The sequence below is a fragment of the Oncorhynchus keta genome, unplaced genomic scaffold (assembly GCF_023373465.1).
Source record: "Oncorhynchus keta strain PuntledgeMale-10-30-2019 unplaced genomic scaffold, Oket_V2 Un_contig_30399_pilon_pilon, whole genome shotgun sequence".
Taxonomy (NCBI): Eukaryota; Metazoa; Chordata; class Actinopteri; order Salmoniformes; family Salmonidae; genus Oncorhynchus; species Oncorhynchus keta.
Window position 1 is genome coordinate 7,045 of NW_026287031.1, and position 16,374 is coordinate 23,418.

General features: G+C 45.6%; 1 long non-coding RNA gene across 5 annotated transcripts; it reads left to right on the forward strand.

The window, feature by feature from the left end:
- The first annotated feature begins 12,974 nt into the window (after window positions 1-12,974).
- Window positions 12,975-14,861, forward strand: LOC127923659 (uncharacterized). Of its 5 annotated transcripts, XR_008114959.1 has the most exons (8): window positions 13,049-13,135; window positions 13,351-13,380; window positions 13,412-13,449; window positions 13,485-13,573; window positions 13,694-13,768; window positions 13,931-13,969; window positions 14,548-14,746; window positions 14,786-14,861. It is a non-coding gene; the product is annotated as an uncharacterized LOC127923659 (long non-coding RNA). The 5 variants fall into 5 exon arrangements; XR_008114960.1 differs by lacking the exons at window positions 13,049-13,135; window positions 13,351-13,380; window positions 13,931-13,969 and adding an exon at window positions 12,975-13,013 and having other exon boundaries at window positions 14,585-14,746; XR_008114961.1 differs by lacking the exons at window positions 13,351-13,380; window positions 13,931-13,969 and having other exon boundaries at window positions 14,585-14,746.
- Window positions 14,862-16,374: the final 1,513 nt, after the last annotated feature.

Sequence of the window (16,374 nt, forward strand, 5' to 3'; positions counted from 1 at the left end):
TAAACAACAGGTGTAGACTAACACATGCTTTATAAACAACAGGTGTAGACTAACACATGCTTTATAAACAACAGGTGTAGACTAACACATGCTCTATAAACAACAGGTGTAGACTAACACATGCTTTATAAACAACAGGTGTAGACTAACACATGTAAACAACAGGTGTAGACTAGCACATGCTTTATAAACAACAGGTGTAGACTAGCACATGCTTTATAAACAACAGGTGTAGACTAACACATGCTCTATAAACAACAGGTGTAGACTAACACATGCTTTATAAACAACAGGTGTAGACTAACACATGCTCTATAAACAACAGGTGTAGACTAACACATGTAAACAACAGGTTAATGACTAACACATGCTTTATAAACAACAGGTGTAGACTAACATGCTCTATAAACAAGCAGGTGTAGACTAACACATGTAAACAACAGGTGTAGACTAACACATGTAAACAACAGGTGTAGACTAACACATGTAAACAACAGGTGTAGACTAACACATGTAAACAACAGGTGTAGACTAACACATGCTTTATAAACAACAGGTGTAGACTAACACATGCTTTATAAACAACAGGTGTAGACTAACACATGTAAACTATATACTATATACAGATACCAGGTCATAACATTACTATATACAGGAAGTACCAGGTAATAACATGGCTATACAGATACCAGGTAATAACATGGCTATATACAGATACCAGGTAATAACATGGCTATATACAGGAAGGTACCAGGTAATAACATGACTATATACAGGGAGGTACCAGGTGATAACATGGTTATATACAGATATTACCAGGTAATAAAATGGTTATATACAGATATTAGGTAATAACATGGCTATATACAGGTAGTACCAGGTAATAACATGGTTATATACAGATATTAGGTAATAACATGATTATATACAGGGAGTACCAGGTAATAACATGGCTTTATACAGGGAGGTAATAACATGGCTTTATACAGGAGGTAATAACATGGCTCTATACAGGAGTAATAACATGGCTATATACAGGAGTACAGGTAATAACATGGTTATATACAGGGAGTACCAGGTAATAACATGGTTATATGCAGGAGTACCAGGTAATAACATTACTATATACAGGGAGTACCAGGTAATAACAAGGCTCTATACAGGGAGGTAATAACATGGCTATATACAGGAGGTAATAACATGGCCTATACAGGAATTACAGGTAATAACATGGTTATATACAAGGTACCAGGTAATAACATGGTTATATGCAGGAGTACAGGTAATAACATGGTTATATACAGGGAGTACCAGGTAGCCAACATGGACATATACAAGGAGGTAATAACATGGCTATATACAGGGTACCAGGTAATAACAAGGCTCTATACGGGAGGGTAATAACATGGCTATATACAGGGAGGTAATAACATGGCTATATACAGGGAGGTAATAACATGGCTATATACAGGAAGTACCAAGGTAATAACATGGCTATATACAGGGAGTCACCAGGTAATAACATGGCTATATACAGGGAGTACCAGGTAATAACATGGCTCTATACAGGAGGTAATAACATGGCTCTATACAGGGAGGTAATAACATGGCTCTATACAGGGGAGGTAATAACATGGCTCTAATACATGGCTCTATACAGGAGGTAATAACATGGCTCTATACAGGAGGTAATAACATGGCTATATACAGGGAGTAACCAGGTAATAACATGGTTCTATACAGGTACTAGGTAATAACATGGCTCTATACAGGGAGGTAATAACATGGCTATATACAGGGAGGTAATAACATGGTTATATACAGGGAGTACTAGGTAATAACATGGCTCTATACAGGAGGTAATAACATGGCTATATACAGGTAGTAACCGGTAATAACATGGCTCTATACAGGGAGTACCAGGTAATAACATGGCTCTATACAGGGAGGTAATAACATGGTACAGGGAGTAATATAACATGGGAGTACTAGGTAATAACATGGCTCTATACAGGGAGGTAATAACATGGCTATATACAGGTAGTAAATGTATGCTTTGTAGCTATATACAGGGAGTACCAGGTAATAACATGGCTCTATATAACAGGCTATATACAGGAGGTAATAACATGGCTTTATACAGGGAGGTAATAACATGGCTTTATACAGGGAGGTAATAACATGGCTATATACAGGGGTACAGGTAATAACATGGCTCTATACAGGAGGGTAATATGGCTATATACAGGGAGGTAATAACATGGCTATATACAGGGGAGGTAATAACATGGCTATATACAGGGAGTACCAGGTAATAACATGGCTCTATACAGAGTAGGTAATAACATGGTTATATACAGGAGGTAATAACATGGTTATATACAGGAGTACCAGGTAATAAATGGCATGGTAATAACATGGCTATATACAGGAGGAGTAATAACATGGCTATATACAGGGAGGTAATAAATGGCTTTATACAGGAGGGTAATAACATGGCTTTATTATAGCAACATGGTTTATATACAGATATTAGGTAATAACATGGTTATATACAGGGAGTACCAGGTGATAACATGGTTATATACAGGAGTACCAGGTAATAACATGGCTATATACAGGAGGTAATAACATGGCTTTATACAGGTAATAACAAGGCTATATAGTAACCGGTAATAACATGGTTATATACAGGAGGTAATAACATGGTTATATACAGGGAGTAATAACATGGCTCTATACAGGGAGTACCAGGTAATAACATGGCTATATACAGGGAGGTAATAACATGGCTTTATACAGGAGTAACCGGTAATAACATGGTTATATACAGGAGTACCAGGTAATAACATGGCTACAGGAGGTAATAACATGGCTATATACAGGAGGTAATAACATGGCTCTATACAGGAGGTAATAACATGGCTCTATACAGGGAGGTAATAACATGGCTATATACAGGAGGTAATAACATTGGCTCTATACAGGGAGTGTAATAACATGGCTTTATACAGGGAGGTAATAACATGGCTCTATACAGGAGGTAATAACATGGCTATATACAGGAGGTAATAACATGGCTATATACAGGGAGTACCAGGTAATAACATGGTTATATACAGGGGAGGGTAATAACATGGCTATATACAGGGAGTACAGGTAATAACATGACTATATACAGGAAGTACCAGGTAATAACATGACTATATACAGGGAGTACCAGGTAATAACATGGTTATATACAGGGAGGTAATAACATGGTTATATACAGGGAGGTAATAACATGGCTATATACAGGAGGTAATAACATGGGAGTACAGGTAACAACATGGTTATATACAGGGAGTACCAGGTAATAACATGGCTATATACAGGAAGTACCAGGTAATAACATGACTATACAGGAAGTACCAGGTAATTAACTGTGACTATATACAGGGAGTACCAGGTGATAACATGGTTATATACAGATATTAGGTAATAACATGGTTATATACAGATATTAGGTAATAATAACATGGTTATATACAGGGAGTACCAGGTAATAACATGGCTATATACAGGTAGTACCAGGTAACATGGTTATATACAGATATTAGGTAATAACATGGTTATATACAGGGAGTACCAGGTAATAACATGGCTATATACAGGGTACCAGGTAATAACATGGCTATATACAGGTAGTACCAGGTAATAACATGGTTACATACAGATATTAGGTAATAACATGGTTATATACAGATATTAGGTAATAACATGGTTATATACAGGAGTACCAGGTAATAACATGGTTATATACAGATATTAGGTAATAACATGGCTATATACAGGTTTTCTGCCATTAGAGATCACTCGTTTCTTAAAGAGATACACATGGAGGTATATATACATTACCATTAGAGATCACTCACAACATTTCTTAACATTAGAGATCACTCACAACGTTTCTTAAAGAGATACATGGAGGTATATATACATTAACATTAGAGATCACTCACAACGTTTCTTAAAGAGATATGACGACACAATGGGAAAACACACACACACACACACACACACACACACACACACACACACACACACACTCACACTCACACTCACACACAAACACACACACACACACACACACACACACACTCACACTCACACACACACACACACACACACTTATTCAAAGACCAAATGTACACCCGGCGATAGTGTTTAGCTAAACACAGCAGGTGGTAACATTTAAACGGCTAAACTTCTCCTCCTCCAGCACACGCCCTGAATGCTCCAGGGATCTATATCAGAACTCTGATACCAGACGGTCCGGGCGGAGTCCGACGGGAGGCTGAGGATTGGAGACCGGATACTAGCGGTTAACGGGACCAGCCTGATAGGAGCAGACTACCAGAGGTGAGGATACTAGGGGACCAGCCTGATAGGAGCAGACTACCAGAGGTGAGGATACTAGGGGGACCAGCCTGATAGGAGCAGACTACCAGAGATGAGGATACTAGGGGACCAGCCTGATAGGAGCAGACTACCAGAGGTGAGGATACTAACCTGTGGTACCAGAGGTAACGGGACCAGCCTGATAGAGGCAGACTACCAGAGGTGAGGATACTAGGGGGACCAGCCTGATAGGAGCAGAATACCAGAGAGATGAGGATACTAGGGGACCAGCCTGATAGGAGCAGACTACCAGAGGTGAGGATACTAGTGGTTAACGGGACCAGCCTGATAGGAGCAGACTACCAGAGGTGAGGATACTAGGGGGACCAGCCTGATAGAGCAGACTACCAGAGGTGAGGATACTAGGGGACCAGCCTGATAGGAGCAGACTACCAGAGAGGTGAGGATACTACAGAAGGGGACCAGCCTGATAGGAGCAGACTACCAGAGGTGAGGATATACTGATAGTGAGGGGACCAGCCTGATAGGAGCAGACTACCAGAGGTGAGGATACTAGAGGGACCAGCCTGATAGGAGCAGACTACCAGAGGTGAGGATACTAGCCGGGGGACCAGCCTGATAGAGCAGACTACCAGAGGTGAGGATACTAGGGGTTAACGGGACCAGCCTGATAGGAGCAGACTACCAGAGGTGAGGATACTAGGGGGACCAGCCTGATAGGAGCAGACCAGCCTGGATAGATAGAGCAGACTACCAGAGGTGAGGATACTAGAGGGACCAGCCTGATAGGAGCAGACTACCAGAGGTGAGGATACTAGGACGGGACCAGCCTGATAGGAGCAGACTACCAGAGGTGAGGATACTAGGGGTTAACGGGACCAGCCTGATAGGAGCAGACTACCAGAGGTGAGGATACTAGGGGACCAGCCTGATAGGAGCAGACTACCAGAGGTGAGGATACTAGGGTTAACGGGACCAGCCTGATAGGAGCAGACTACCAGAGGTGAGGATACTAGGGGACCAGCCTGATAGGAGCAGACTACCAGAGGTGAGGATACTAGGGGACCAGCCTGATGGGAGCAGACTACCAGAGGTGAGGATACTAGGGGGGACCAGCCTGATAGGAGCAGACTACCAGAGGTGAGAGGATACTAGGGGACCAGCCTGATAGGAGCAGACTACCAGAGGTGAGGATACTAGGGGGACCAGCCTGATAGGAGCAGACTACCAGAGGTGAGGATACTAGGGGACCAGCCTGATGGGAGCAGACTACCAGAGGTGAGGATACTAGGGTTAACGGGACCAGCCTGATAGGAGCAGACTACCAGAGGTGAGGATACTAGGGGTTAACGGGACCAGCCTGATAGGAGCAGACTACCAGAGGTGAGGATACTAGCGGGACCAGCCTGATAGGAGCAGACTACCAGAGGTGAGGATACTAGGGGGACCAGCCTGATAGGAGCAGAATACCAGAGGTGAGGATACTAGCCTGGGGTTAACGGGACCAGCCTGATAGGAGCAGACTACCAGAGGTGAGGATACTAGCGGGACCAGCCTGATAGGAGCAGACTACCAGAGGTGAGGATATAGGGGTTAGGGACCAGCCTGATGGGAGCAGACTACCAGAGGTGAGGATACTAGGGGACCAGCCTGATGGGAGCAGACTACCAGAGATGAGGATACTAGGGGACCAGCCTGATAGGCAAACAGATACTAGGGGGACCAGCCTGATAGGACTACCAGAGGGATACTAGGGGACCAGCCTGATAGGAGCAGCTACCAGAGGTGAGGATACTAGGGGTTAACGGGACCAGCCTGATGGGAGCAGACTACCAGAGGTGAGGATACTAGAGGGACCAGCCTGATGGGAGCAGACTACCAGAGGTGAGGATACTAGGGGGACCAGCCTGATAGGAGCAGACTACCAGAGGTGAGGATACTAGGGGTTAACGGACCAGCCTGATAGAGCAGACTACCAGAGGTGAGGATACTAGGCAGGACCAGTGGTACCAGAGGTGAGGATACTAGGGGACCAGCCTGATAGGAGCAGACTACCAGAGGTGAGGATACTAGGGTTAACGGGACCAGCCTGATAGGAGCAGACTACCGGAGGTGAGGATACTAACGGGACCAGCCTGATAGGAGCAGACTACCAGAGGTGAGGATACTAGGGGGACCAGCCTGATAGGAGCAGACTACCAGAGGTGAGGATACTAGGGGACCAGCCTGATGGGAGCAGACTACCAGAGATGAGGATACTAGGGGACCAGCCTGATAGGAGCAGACTACCAGAGGTGAGGATACTAGGGGGACCAGCCTGAACCGAGCAGACTACCAGGATTAATATGGACCAGCCTGATGCCCCCACAGACTACCAGAGGTGAGGATACTAGAGGGACCAGCCTGATGGGAGCAGACTACCAGGAGTGACGAGGACTAGTGGCCTGATAGGGCAGACTACAGAGGTGAGGATACTAGGGAGTTAACGGGACCAGCCTGATAGGAGCAGACTACCAGAGGTGAGTGATCACCAGCCTGATAATAGCAACCCACCTGAGATACTAGGGGTTAACGGGACCAGTCTGATCAGACTACCAGAGGTTAATACTAGAGGGACCAGCCTGATGTAACTACCAGAGGTGAGGATACTAGAGGGACCAGCCTGATGGGAGCAGACTACCTGCTCCTAGAGACCCCTTCTACCAGTGCTGTGGATCTGATTACCAGAGGAGGATACTAGTGGAGGACCAGCCTGATAGGAGCGACTTCCTGGTGGCCAAGACCAGCCTGAGCAGTCTCAGGAGTGAGGATACTAGTGGCTGTCCAGCCTGACTGAGACAGACTACCAGAGGCGGGATCACTATGTCCACGGGAACCTCTCTCCTGTCTATCATTAATATTTAATCTCTGGTGATCACAGCTCCACCAGGAGTCTCTCTTTCCAGCCTGCTCCTCCCCTTCTCCAGAGGTGAGGATACTAGGGGACCAGCCTGAGGGGAACTGCGTTTCCCCCAGTCAGGCCTGGAGCAGTCTCAGAGGAAGATACTAGTGGTTAACGTCCAGCCTGACTGGGAGGAACGGCAGAGGTGAGGAACCGGGGACCAGCTCCACCAGGAGAGATGGATTCCAGGGAACTGCTGCCTGATAGGAGCAGACTCCACCAGAGGTGGTGATCACTAGTAATACAACTCCACCTCCCTCCTGTCTATCATAATATTTTCTCAGGTGATCACTATGTAATACAACTTCCACCTTTTTCTGACTGCTCCTCCCCCTTCTCCAGGCTGTGGATCTGAGGAGGCGGAGGACGCCTGGATTCCAGGGAACTCAGACCCACAGGTCTCAGAGAAGAGCGCTTCGTCCTGCTGACTGGGAAGGGAGGAGATGGAATTCCACGGGAACCGCTGCCCCCACAGCTCCACCAGGAGAGACGAGGAAGAGAGGAGATGGATTCCAGGGAACCGCTGCCCCCACAGCTCCACCAGGAGAGACGAGGAAGAGAGGAGATGGATTCCAGGGAACCGCTGCCCCAACAGCTCCACCAGGAGAGACGAGGAAGAGAGGAGATGGATTCCAGGGAACCGCTGCCCCCACAGCTCCACCAGGAGAGACGAGGAAGAGAGGAGATGGATTCCAGGGAACCGCTGCCCCCACAGCTCCACCAGGAGAGACGAGGAAGAGAGGAGATGGATTCCAGGGAACTGCTGCCCCCACAGCTCCACCAGGAGAGACGAGGAAGAGAGGAGATGGATTCCAGGGAACCGCTGCCCCAACAGCTCCACCAGGAGAGACGAGGAAGAGAGGAGATGGATTCCAGGGAACCGCTGCCCCCACAGCTCCACCAGGAGAGACGAGGAAGAGAGGAGATGGATTCCAGGAAGATGGACAGGAGATCCTGGAAGAGAGGAGATGGATTCCAGGAAGATGGACAGATCCTGGAAGAGAGGAGATGGATTCCAGGAAGATGGACAGATCCTGGAAGAGAGGAGATGGATTCCAGGAAGATGGACAGATCCTGGAAGAGAGGAGATGGATTCCAGGAAGATGGACAGATCCTGGAAGAGAGGAGATGGATTCCAGGAAGATGGACAGATCCTGGAAGAGAGGAGATGGATTCCAGGAAGATGGACAGATCCTGGAAGAGAGGAGATACTCTCCTGGGAGAGAGACGGTGCTTTCCTTCAGTCCCTTGTATCACATGCACAGACACACACACATCGGCCTCAGAACTCAGACGGTGATGGTTGGAGGAAAAGACAAACTGAAAATGCACAAATTAATCGATCAAAAGCACCAAAACACTCTGGGAAGAGACTCAGGAATCGATCAGGAGTTTCACGACACGAGGAGTCAACAGACACCTTTAAAAAACCAGACAGACATTCTCTAACGTTCTTTACTGCGCTGTTACCACGGTAACACACGTCCTGCCTGGATTGGCGGAGGTACCGGGTCACCCCCCAGAACCCCCCTGACTCCCATTGTCTCTGAGTATGACTGCCAAGGCATTCCGACCAATCACCTGCGAATAGTCAGTGATTTGAAGCAAAGTCTAACCGATCAGTCTCGAGCGTTAAAACCTCTTCCAGCCGGGGTTCTTTTAAAGCACAGTGGAGTTAGTTTGGGGTCCGATGCTCCTCCCCCTCCTCCCCTGAAGTCAACAATACAATGCTTTCAATCAAACATGTTGTGGGGAATAGACTCAGGAGTTCTTTAGGGGTCCGATGCTCCTCCCCCTCCTCCCCTGAAGTCAACAATACAATGTTTTCAATCAAACATGTTGTGGGGAATAGACTCAGGAGCAGGTTCATGTGTGTGTGTCAACACGTCTTTCAATCAAACTTCTATTCATATTATAACCCAGAGATTGTAGCTTTCTGATCTGTTCTTAAACCTGTTAAACGATCTGCTATGAACCATGAGATTCAATGGGGAAATGTCCATGTTGGCCTCTCATGTGACTGTATATACATGCTATGTACATATGTTGCCCTTGACACTCTGTTGAGGACTGTTGAGTGACGCTCTGTTGAAGAATGTTGTGATGTTCTATTGAAGAATGTTGTGATGTTCTATTGAAGAATGTTGTGATGCTCTATTGAAGAATGTTGCGATGTTCTATTGAAGAATGTTGTGATGTTCTATTGAAGAATGTTGTGATGCTCTATTGAAGAATGTTGTGATGTTCTATTGAAGAATGTTGTGATGTTCTATTGAAGAATGTTGTGATGCTCTCTATTGAAGAATGTTGTGATGCTCTGTTGAAGAATGTTGTGATGTTCTATTGAAGAATGTTGCGATGTTCTATTGAAGAATGTTATTGTTCTGAAAGAATGTCATCATGAACCCTGTTTATAGCTGATGCTAACCTGTGTCCTGGTCTCGTCCACATTTCTAGACCATTAGAAGATTAGTGTTCAGCACTTTCTGACCGCCTCCGCAGGTTGTTCCGAGGGCAGCTCCGACCTCCAGGGAACTGGCAGAACAAAGCCATTGGTTGGATGAAAACTCAGTGACATGTCAGTGGGCGGGGTTTACAGGGAGAGTCAAATAAGAAAAGGCCTCATTTACAACTGCCACAAGTTCTCATTTACAACTGTGACCTGACCAAGATAAAGCAAAGCAGTGCAACACAAACAACAACACAGAGTTAAACATGGAGTAAACAAACGTGCAGTCAAAAACAATAGAAAAAAAAGTGTGTGGAAATGAGGTAAGGGCAAAAAATCATTTCGTTCCAGTCATTGGCAGCAGAGAACTGGAAGGAAAGGCGGCCAAAGGAGGAATTGGGCTTTGGGGGTGACTAGTGAGATATACCTGCTGGGAAGCGTGCTGCAGGTGGGTTTGCTATGGCGACCAGCGAGCTGAGATAAGGCGGGGCTTTACCTAGCAAAGACTTATAGATGACCTGGAGCCAGTGGGTTTGGCGTTGAATATGAAGCGCCAGACACTGCGACCTGTATTCAGGTCGCAGTGCTGGGTGGTATATGGGGCTTTGGTGACAAAACGGATGGCACTGTGATAGACTGCAGCCAATTTAGAGTGTTGGAGGCTATTTTGTAAATTACATTGCCAAAGTCAAGGATCGGTAGGATAGTCAGTTTACGAGGGTATGTTTGGCAGCATGAGTGAAGGAGGCTTTGTTGCGAAATAGGAATCCGATTCTAGATTTAATTTTGGATTGGAGATGCTTAATGTGAGTCTGGAAGGAGAGTTTACAGTCTAACCAGACACCCAGGTATTTGTAGTTGTCCACGTATTCTAAGTCAGAACCGTCCAGGGTAGTGATGCTGGACCGGCGGGCAGGTATGGGCAATGCTGTCCTCTGCTGGCCCAGTGGACAAGGCCTCTGACAAGGCCCAGTAGAATAGGGACTAGAAGGTCCCAGGTTCTAATCTTACCGATGGCCTTTTGTTTATTTCAGCGTAAAGCTGATACCTAGAGTCAATGGTGCCCGTCCCCCTGACAATGATTTTAAAGTTTGATAATCCAGATCTGTTTACACCCTTAACAGAAAGATACGACCTCGGCAGCTGGTCGGAAGATCGGATCACAATCGCTTCTTTAAAAAATAATAAAATAATAATAATCGTCCACACCTGGGGGAAAATAAATAATGTAGGTACAATCAGAATGTGGAGAAGATCAGGACACGTGTTAGCACCAGGTATAAAACAGGCCCCGAAGAAGTTAAAGCCAATATCCTCAATCAGAATGTGGAGAAGATCAGGACACATGTTAGCACCAGGTATAAAACAGGCCCTGAAGGAGTTAAAGCCAATATCCTCGTGTGCGTCGGTCGACACATCAATGACATTATTTAACCTTGTATTTGTACTTCATAGTGTTAATGGTTTGTACCAGTCCTTTGTTTCATACAAGCAGCATGTCTCCGATCTGATGATCTTTTCAATATTTATACTCTTTAAGCGCCACAGGATTATTGACTATTAATAAACTGTTGACAGGAAGTGACAACGTCTCTTTGTCCTCATTCTTTGAGAAAAAAACTAAATGTAAACTAGAAGGGTCGGGATTCGATGTGAGATGTGTTCTAGGCACGGGTCAACGTTTAACGTGAATCTCCGCGAACATCTTATGAAAACGCCTTTAAAATGCCATGTTTTCAGCTGTGTAGTGATTTTGCGCCATAGTTCATGTAAATAAAAATTAACATGTTCTATTGAAGAATGTTGTGATGAAGAATGTCGTGATGTTCTATGGAAAGAATGTCGTGATGAAGAATGTCATGATGTTCTGATGAAGAATGTCGTGATGTTCTATTGAAGAATGTTGTGATGAAGAATGTCATGTTCTATTGAAGAATGTCGTGATGTTCTATTGAAGAATGTTGTGATGAAGAATGTCATGATGTTCTATTGAAGAATGTTGTGATGAAAGAATGTCGCGATGTTCTATTGAAGAATGTTGTGATGAAGAATGTATGATGTTCTATTGAAAATGTTCATGATGAAGAATGTCGTGATGTTCTATTGAAGAATGTTGTGATGAAACATAAAATCGTGATGTTCTATTGAAGAATGTTGTGATGAAGAATAGCTTTCGTTTAGCAGTGATGTTTTTTTTGAATCATAGATTTTAATGACTTGTGATCAGCAGTTCTATTGAATGTTACATATTACCATATTGATGTTCAATTGAAGAATGTTGTGATGAAGAATGTCGTGATGTTCTATTGAAGGCTAAATGTTGTGATGAAGTACATGTCAGTGATGTTCTATTGAAGAACATTTGGGTGTGCGCTATAGTTCATGTAAATACAGAAAATGTTAAACAGGACTGCTGGACACAGGACAGATCCGAGAGGAAACAGGATTTTATTTGTGAAGGACAGAGTCGTGAGAAGAAACAGAGTCAAGGACATTTTAAAATACATTTTTACTTCTTCTCAAAAAAAAAAAAAAGAATGTTAATAGAATAGTCAAAAAACTTTCAGGACAGCAAAACACATAACACGGAGACCCACCTTGAAATAGGAGGGTGAGTTCAGGACAGTGTTTATTTATTTTAGAAACAGGAGGGTGAGGAGTCACACAGGACAAGTCAGAGAGAAACAGGATTTTATATAAAGGACTTGTGATCAGCAGATGAGGACAAACAACAGGAGTGAAGTGGACAGTATTACCATATTGAGTGTTACAAAAAAAGGATTATGTCCTAAAACAGGATTGAGTTCAAGGACAGACAGGAAAAAGGCTGAGAGTCAAACAGGAATAGTCAGAACCTAGTACATTCCAGGACAGAGTCAGAAGAACAGGAGGTCTGGACCAGGACACTCTAGGACAGAGTCAGAGAGAACAGGAGGGTGGGAGTCAAACAGGTAGCAGGCTACAGCACAAACTACAGGACAGAGTGAGAGAAACAGGAGGTGAGGAGTCACACAGGACAGTAAGAGAAACAGGAGGGTGAGGAGTCACAGGACAGAGTCAGAGAAACAGGAGGGTGAGGGAGTCACAGGACAGGTTTAAGAAACAGGAGGGTGAGGAGTCACAGGACAGAGTCAGAGAAACAGGAGGGTGAGGAGTCACACAGGACAGAGTCAGAAACAGGAGGTGAGGAGTCACAGGACAGAGTCAGAGAGAAACAGGAGGGTGATACAGTCAAACAGGATAAGTCACAGGAGAGAAACAGGAGGGTGAGGAGTCACAGGACAGAGTCAGAGAGAAACAGGAGGGTGAGGAGTCACAGGACAGAGTCAGAGAGAAACAGGAGGGTCGTCACAGGACAGAGTCAAACAGGAGGGTGAGGAGTCAAACATAGAAACAGGAGGTGAGGATCAGGACAGAGTCAGAGAGAAACAGGAGGGTGAGGAGTCACACAGGACAGAGTCAGAGGAAACAGGAGGGTGAGAGTCAAACAGGTAGAAACAGGAGGTGAGGGAGTCACAGGACAGTCAGAAGAAATTGAAGAGTCAGAGAGAAACAGGAGGTGAGGAGTCAAACAGGTAGAAACAGGAGGGTGAGAGTCAAGGACAGTCAGGAAACAGGAGGTGAGGAGTCACAGGACAGAGTCAGAGAGAAACAGGAGGTGAGGAGTCACAGGACAGTCAGAAGAAACAGGAGGGTGAGGAGTCAAACAGGATAGAGTCAGAGAGAAACAGGAGGGTGAGGAGTCAAACAGGACAGAGTCAGAGAGAAACAGGAGGGTGAGGGTCAAACAGGACAGAGTCAGAAGAAACAGGAGGGTGAGAGTCAAACAGGACAGAGTCAGAGAGGAAACAGGAGGGTGAGGAGTCAAACAGGACAGAGTCAGAGAGAAACAGGAGGGTGAGAGTCACACAGGACAGAGTCAGAGAGAAACAGGAGGGTGAGGAGTCAAACAGGACAGAGTCAGAGAGAAACAGGAGGTGAGGAGTCACACAGGACAGAGTCAGAGAGAAACAGGAGGGTGAGAGTCACACAGGACAGAGTCAGAGAGAGAAACAGGAGGGTGAGGAGTCACAGGACAGAGTCAGAGAAACAGGAGGGTGAGGAGTCACACAGGACAGAGTCAGAGAGAGAAACAGGAGGGTGAGGAGTCACAGGACAGAGTCAGAGAGAAACAGGAGGTGAGGAGTCAGGACAGGAGAAACAGGAGGGTGAGGAGTCACAGGACAGGAGTCAGAGAGAAACAGGAGGGTGAGGAGTCACAGGACAGAGTCAGAGAGAAACAGGAGGGTGAGGAGTCAAGGACAGAGTAGAAACAGGAGGGTGAGGGAGTCAAACAGGTAGTCAAACAGGTAGAAACAGGGAGGGTGAGGAGTCACAGGACAGAGTCAGAGAGAAACAGGAGGGTGAGGAGTCACAGGACAGAGTAGAAACAGGAGGGTGAGGAGTCAAACAGGTAGAAACAGGAGGGTGAGGAGTCACAGGACAGTCAGAGAGAAACAGGACAGAGTCAGAGAGAAACAGGAGGGTGAGAGTCAAACAGGTAGAAACAGGAGGGTGAGGAGTCACAGGACAGAGTCAGAGAGAAACAGGAGGGTGAGGAGTCACACAGGACAGAGTCAGAGAGAAACAGGAGGGTGAGGAGTCAGGACAGGTAGAAACAGGAGGGTGAGGAGTCACAGGACAGTCAGAGAGAAACAGGACAGAGTCAGAGAGAAACAGGAGGGTGAGGAGTCAAACAGGACAGTAGAAACAGGAGGGTGAGGAGTCACAGGACAGAGTCAGAGAAACAGGAGGGTGAGGAGTCAAACAGGACAGAGTCAGAGAGAAACAGGAGGGTGAGGAGTCACAGGACAGAGTCAGAGAGAAACAGGAGGGTGAGGAGTCAAACAGGACAGAGTCAGAGAGAAACAGGAGGGTGAGGAGTCAAACAGGACAGAGTCAGAGAGAAACAGGAGGTGAGAGTCAAACAGGACAGAGTCAGAGAGAAACAGGAGGGTGAGGAGTCAAACAGGACAGAGTCAGAGAGAAACAGGAGGGTGAGGAGTCAAACAGGACAGAGTCAGAGAAACAGGAGGGGTGAGGAGTCAAACAGGACAGAGTCAGAGAGAAACAGGAGGTGAGGAGTCAAACAGGACAGAGTCAGAGAGAAACAGGAGGTGAGGAGTCAAACAGGACAGAGTCAGAGAGAAACAGGAGGTGAGGAGTCACACAGGACAGAGTCAGAGAGAAACAGGAGGTGAGGAGTCACACAGGACAGAGTCAGAGAGAAACAGGAGGTGAGGAGTCACACAGGACAGAGTCAGAGAGAAACAGGAGGTGAGGAGTCAAACAGGACAGAGTCAGAGAGAAACAGGAGGGTGAGGAGTCAGGACAGAGTCAGAGAGAGAAACAGGAGGGTGAGGAGTCAAACAGGACAGAGTCAGAGAAACAGGAGGTGAGAGTCACAGGACAGAGTCAGAGAGAAACAGGAGGTGAGTCACAGGACAGAGTCAGAGAGAAACAGGAGGGTGAGGAGTCACAGGACAGAGTCAGAAGAGAAAGAAAAAGGGAGGAGTCAGATTATTATAATTTATTTTTTTAAGTTATAAATTGTAGCTGTGTAGTTAAGTTGAGTTGGTCCCACCTTTCAATTCCCCTGACAAAAAAGGTTATTCCTGCTTACAGAGTATTACAGTCTTGTTTATTCTGTAACGTTGCAGAGAGAAGCACGTTTCAGATCAGGACATGGGGTTTGTTGACTTGTAGGGAAGGGAGATGGAAGTTATAGCCTTCTGGAGGTCTGCAGTAGTGCACTATGTAGGGTACAGAATGCCATTAGGAAGCAGGCTTCCAGAAGGTTCTACCTCCTTCCTGCAAGTCACAAACACCCATGTACCGATCTGAAAGCGCTTCTCTCTGCAACGTTTACAAAATAAAAGTCCTGTTCTGAAGCAACATTACAAAATAAAAGTCCTGTTCTGAAGCAGTCTGCAACGTTACAAAATAAAAGTCCTGTTCTGAAGCAGTCTGCAACATTACAAAATAAAGTCCTGTTCTGATGCAGTCTGCAACATTACAAATAAAAGTCCTGTTCTGATGCAGTCTGCAACATTACAAAATAAAAAGTCCTGTTCTGAAGCAGTCTGCAACAAGCAGTCTGCAACATTACAAAATAAAAGTCCTGTTCTGAAAGCAGTCTGCAACATTACAAAATAAAAGTCTTCCTCCTTAACATTAAAAACATTCTTTAATGGTAAAAGTAAAAGTTCCTAGATAAAACAACAAGAAAAAATTAGAAATATTTAAGGCTTTTTAAAGGGATGAAATGATAATGCTAAAATATTAAACTGTACACACAGCTGAGATCCACACCTGGGGTCACACAGCTGAGATCACACCTGGGGTCACACAGCTGAGATCCACACCTGGGGTCACACAGCTGAGATCAACTGGGGTCACACAGCTGAGATCACACCTGGGATCCACACCTGGGGTCACACAGCTGAGATCCACACCTGAGGTCACACAGCTGAGATCCACACCTGGGGTCACACAGCTGAGATCCACCTGGGGTCACACAGCTGAGATCCACACCTGGGGTCAC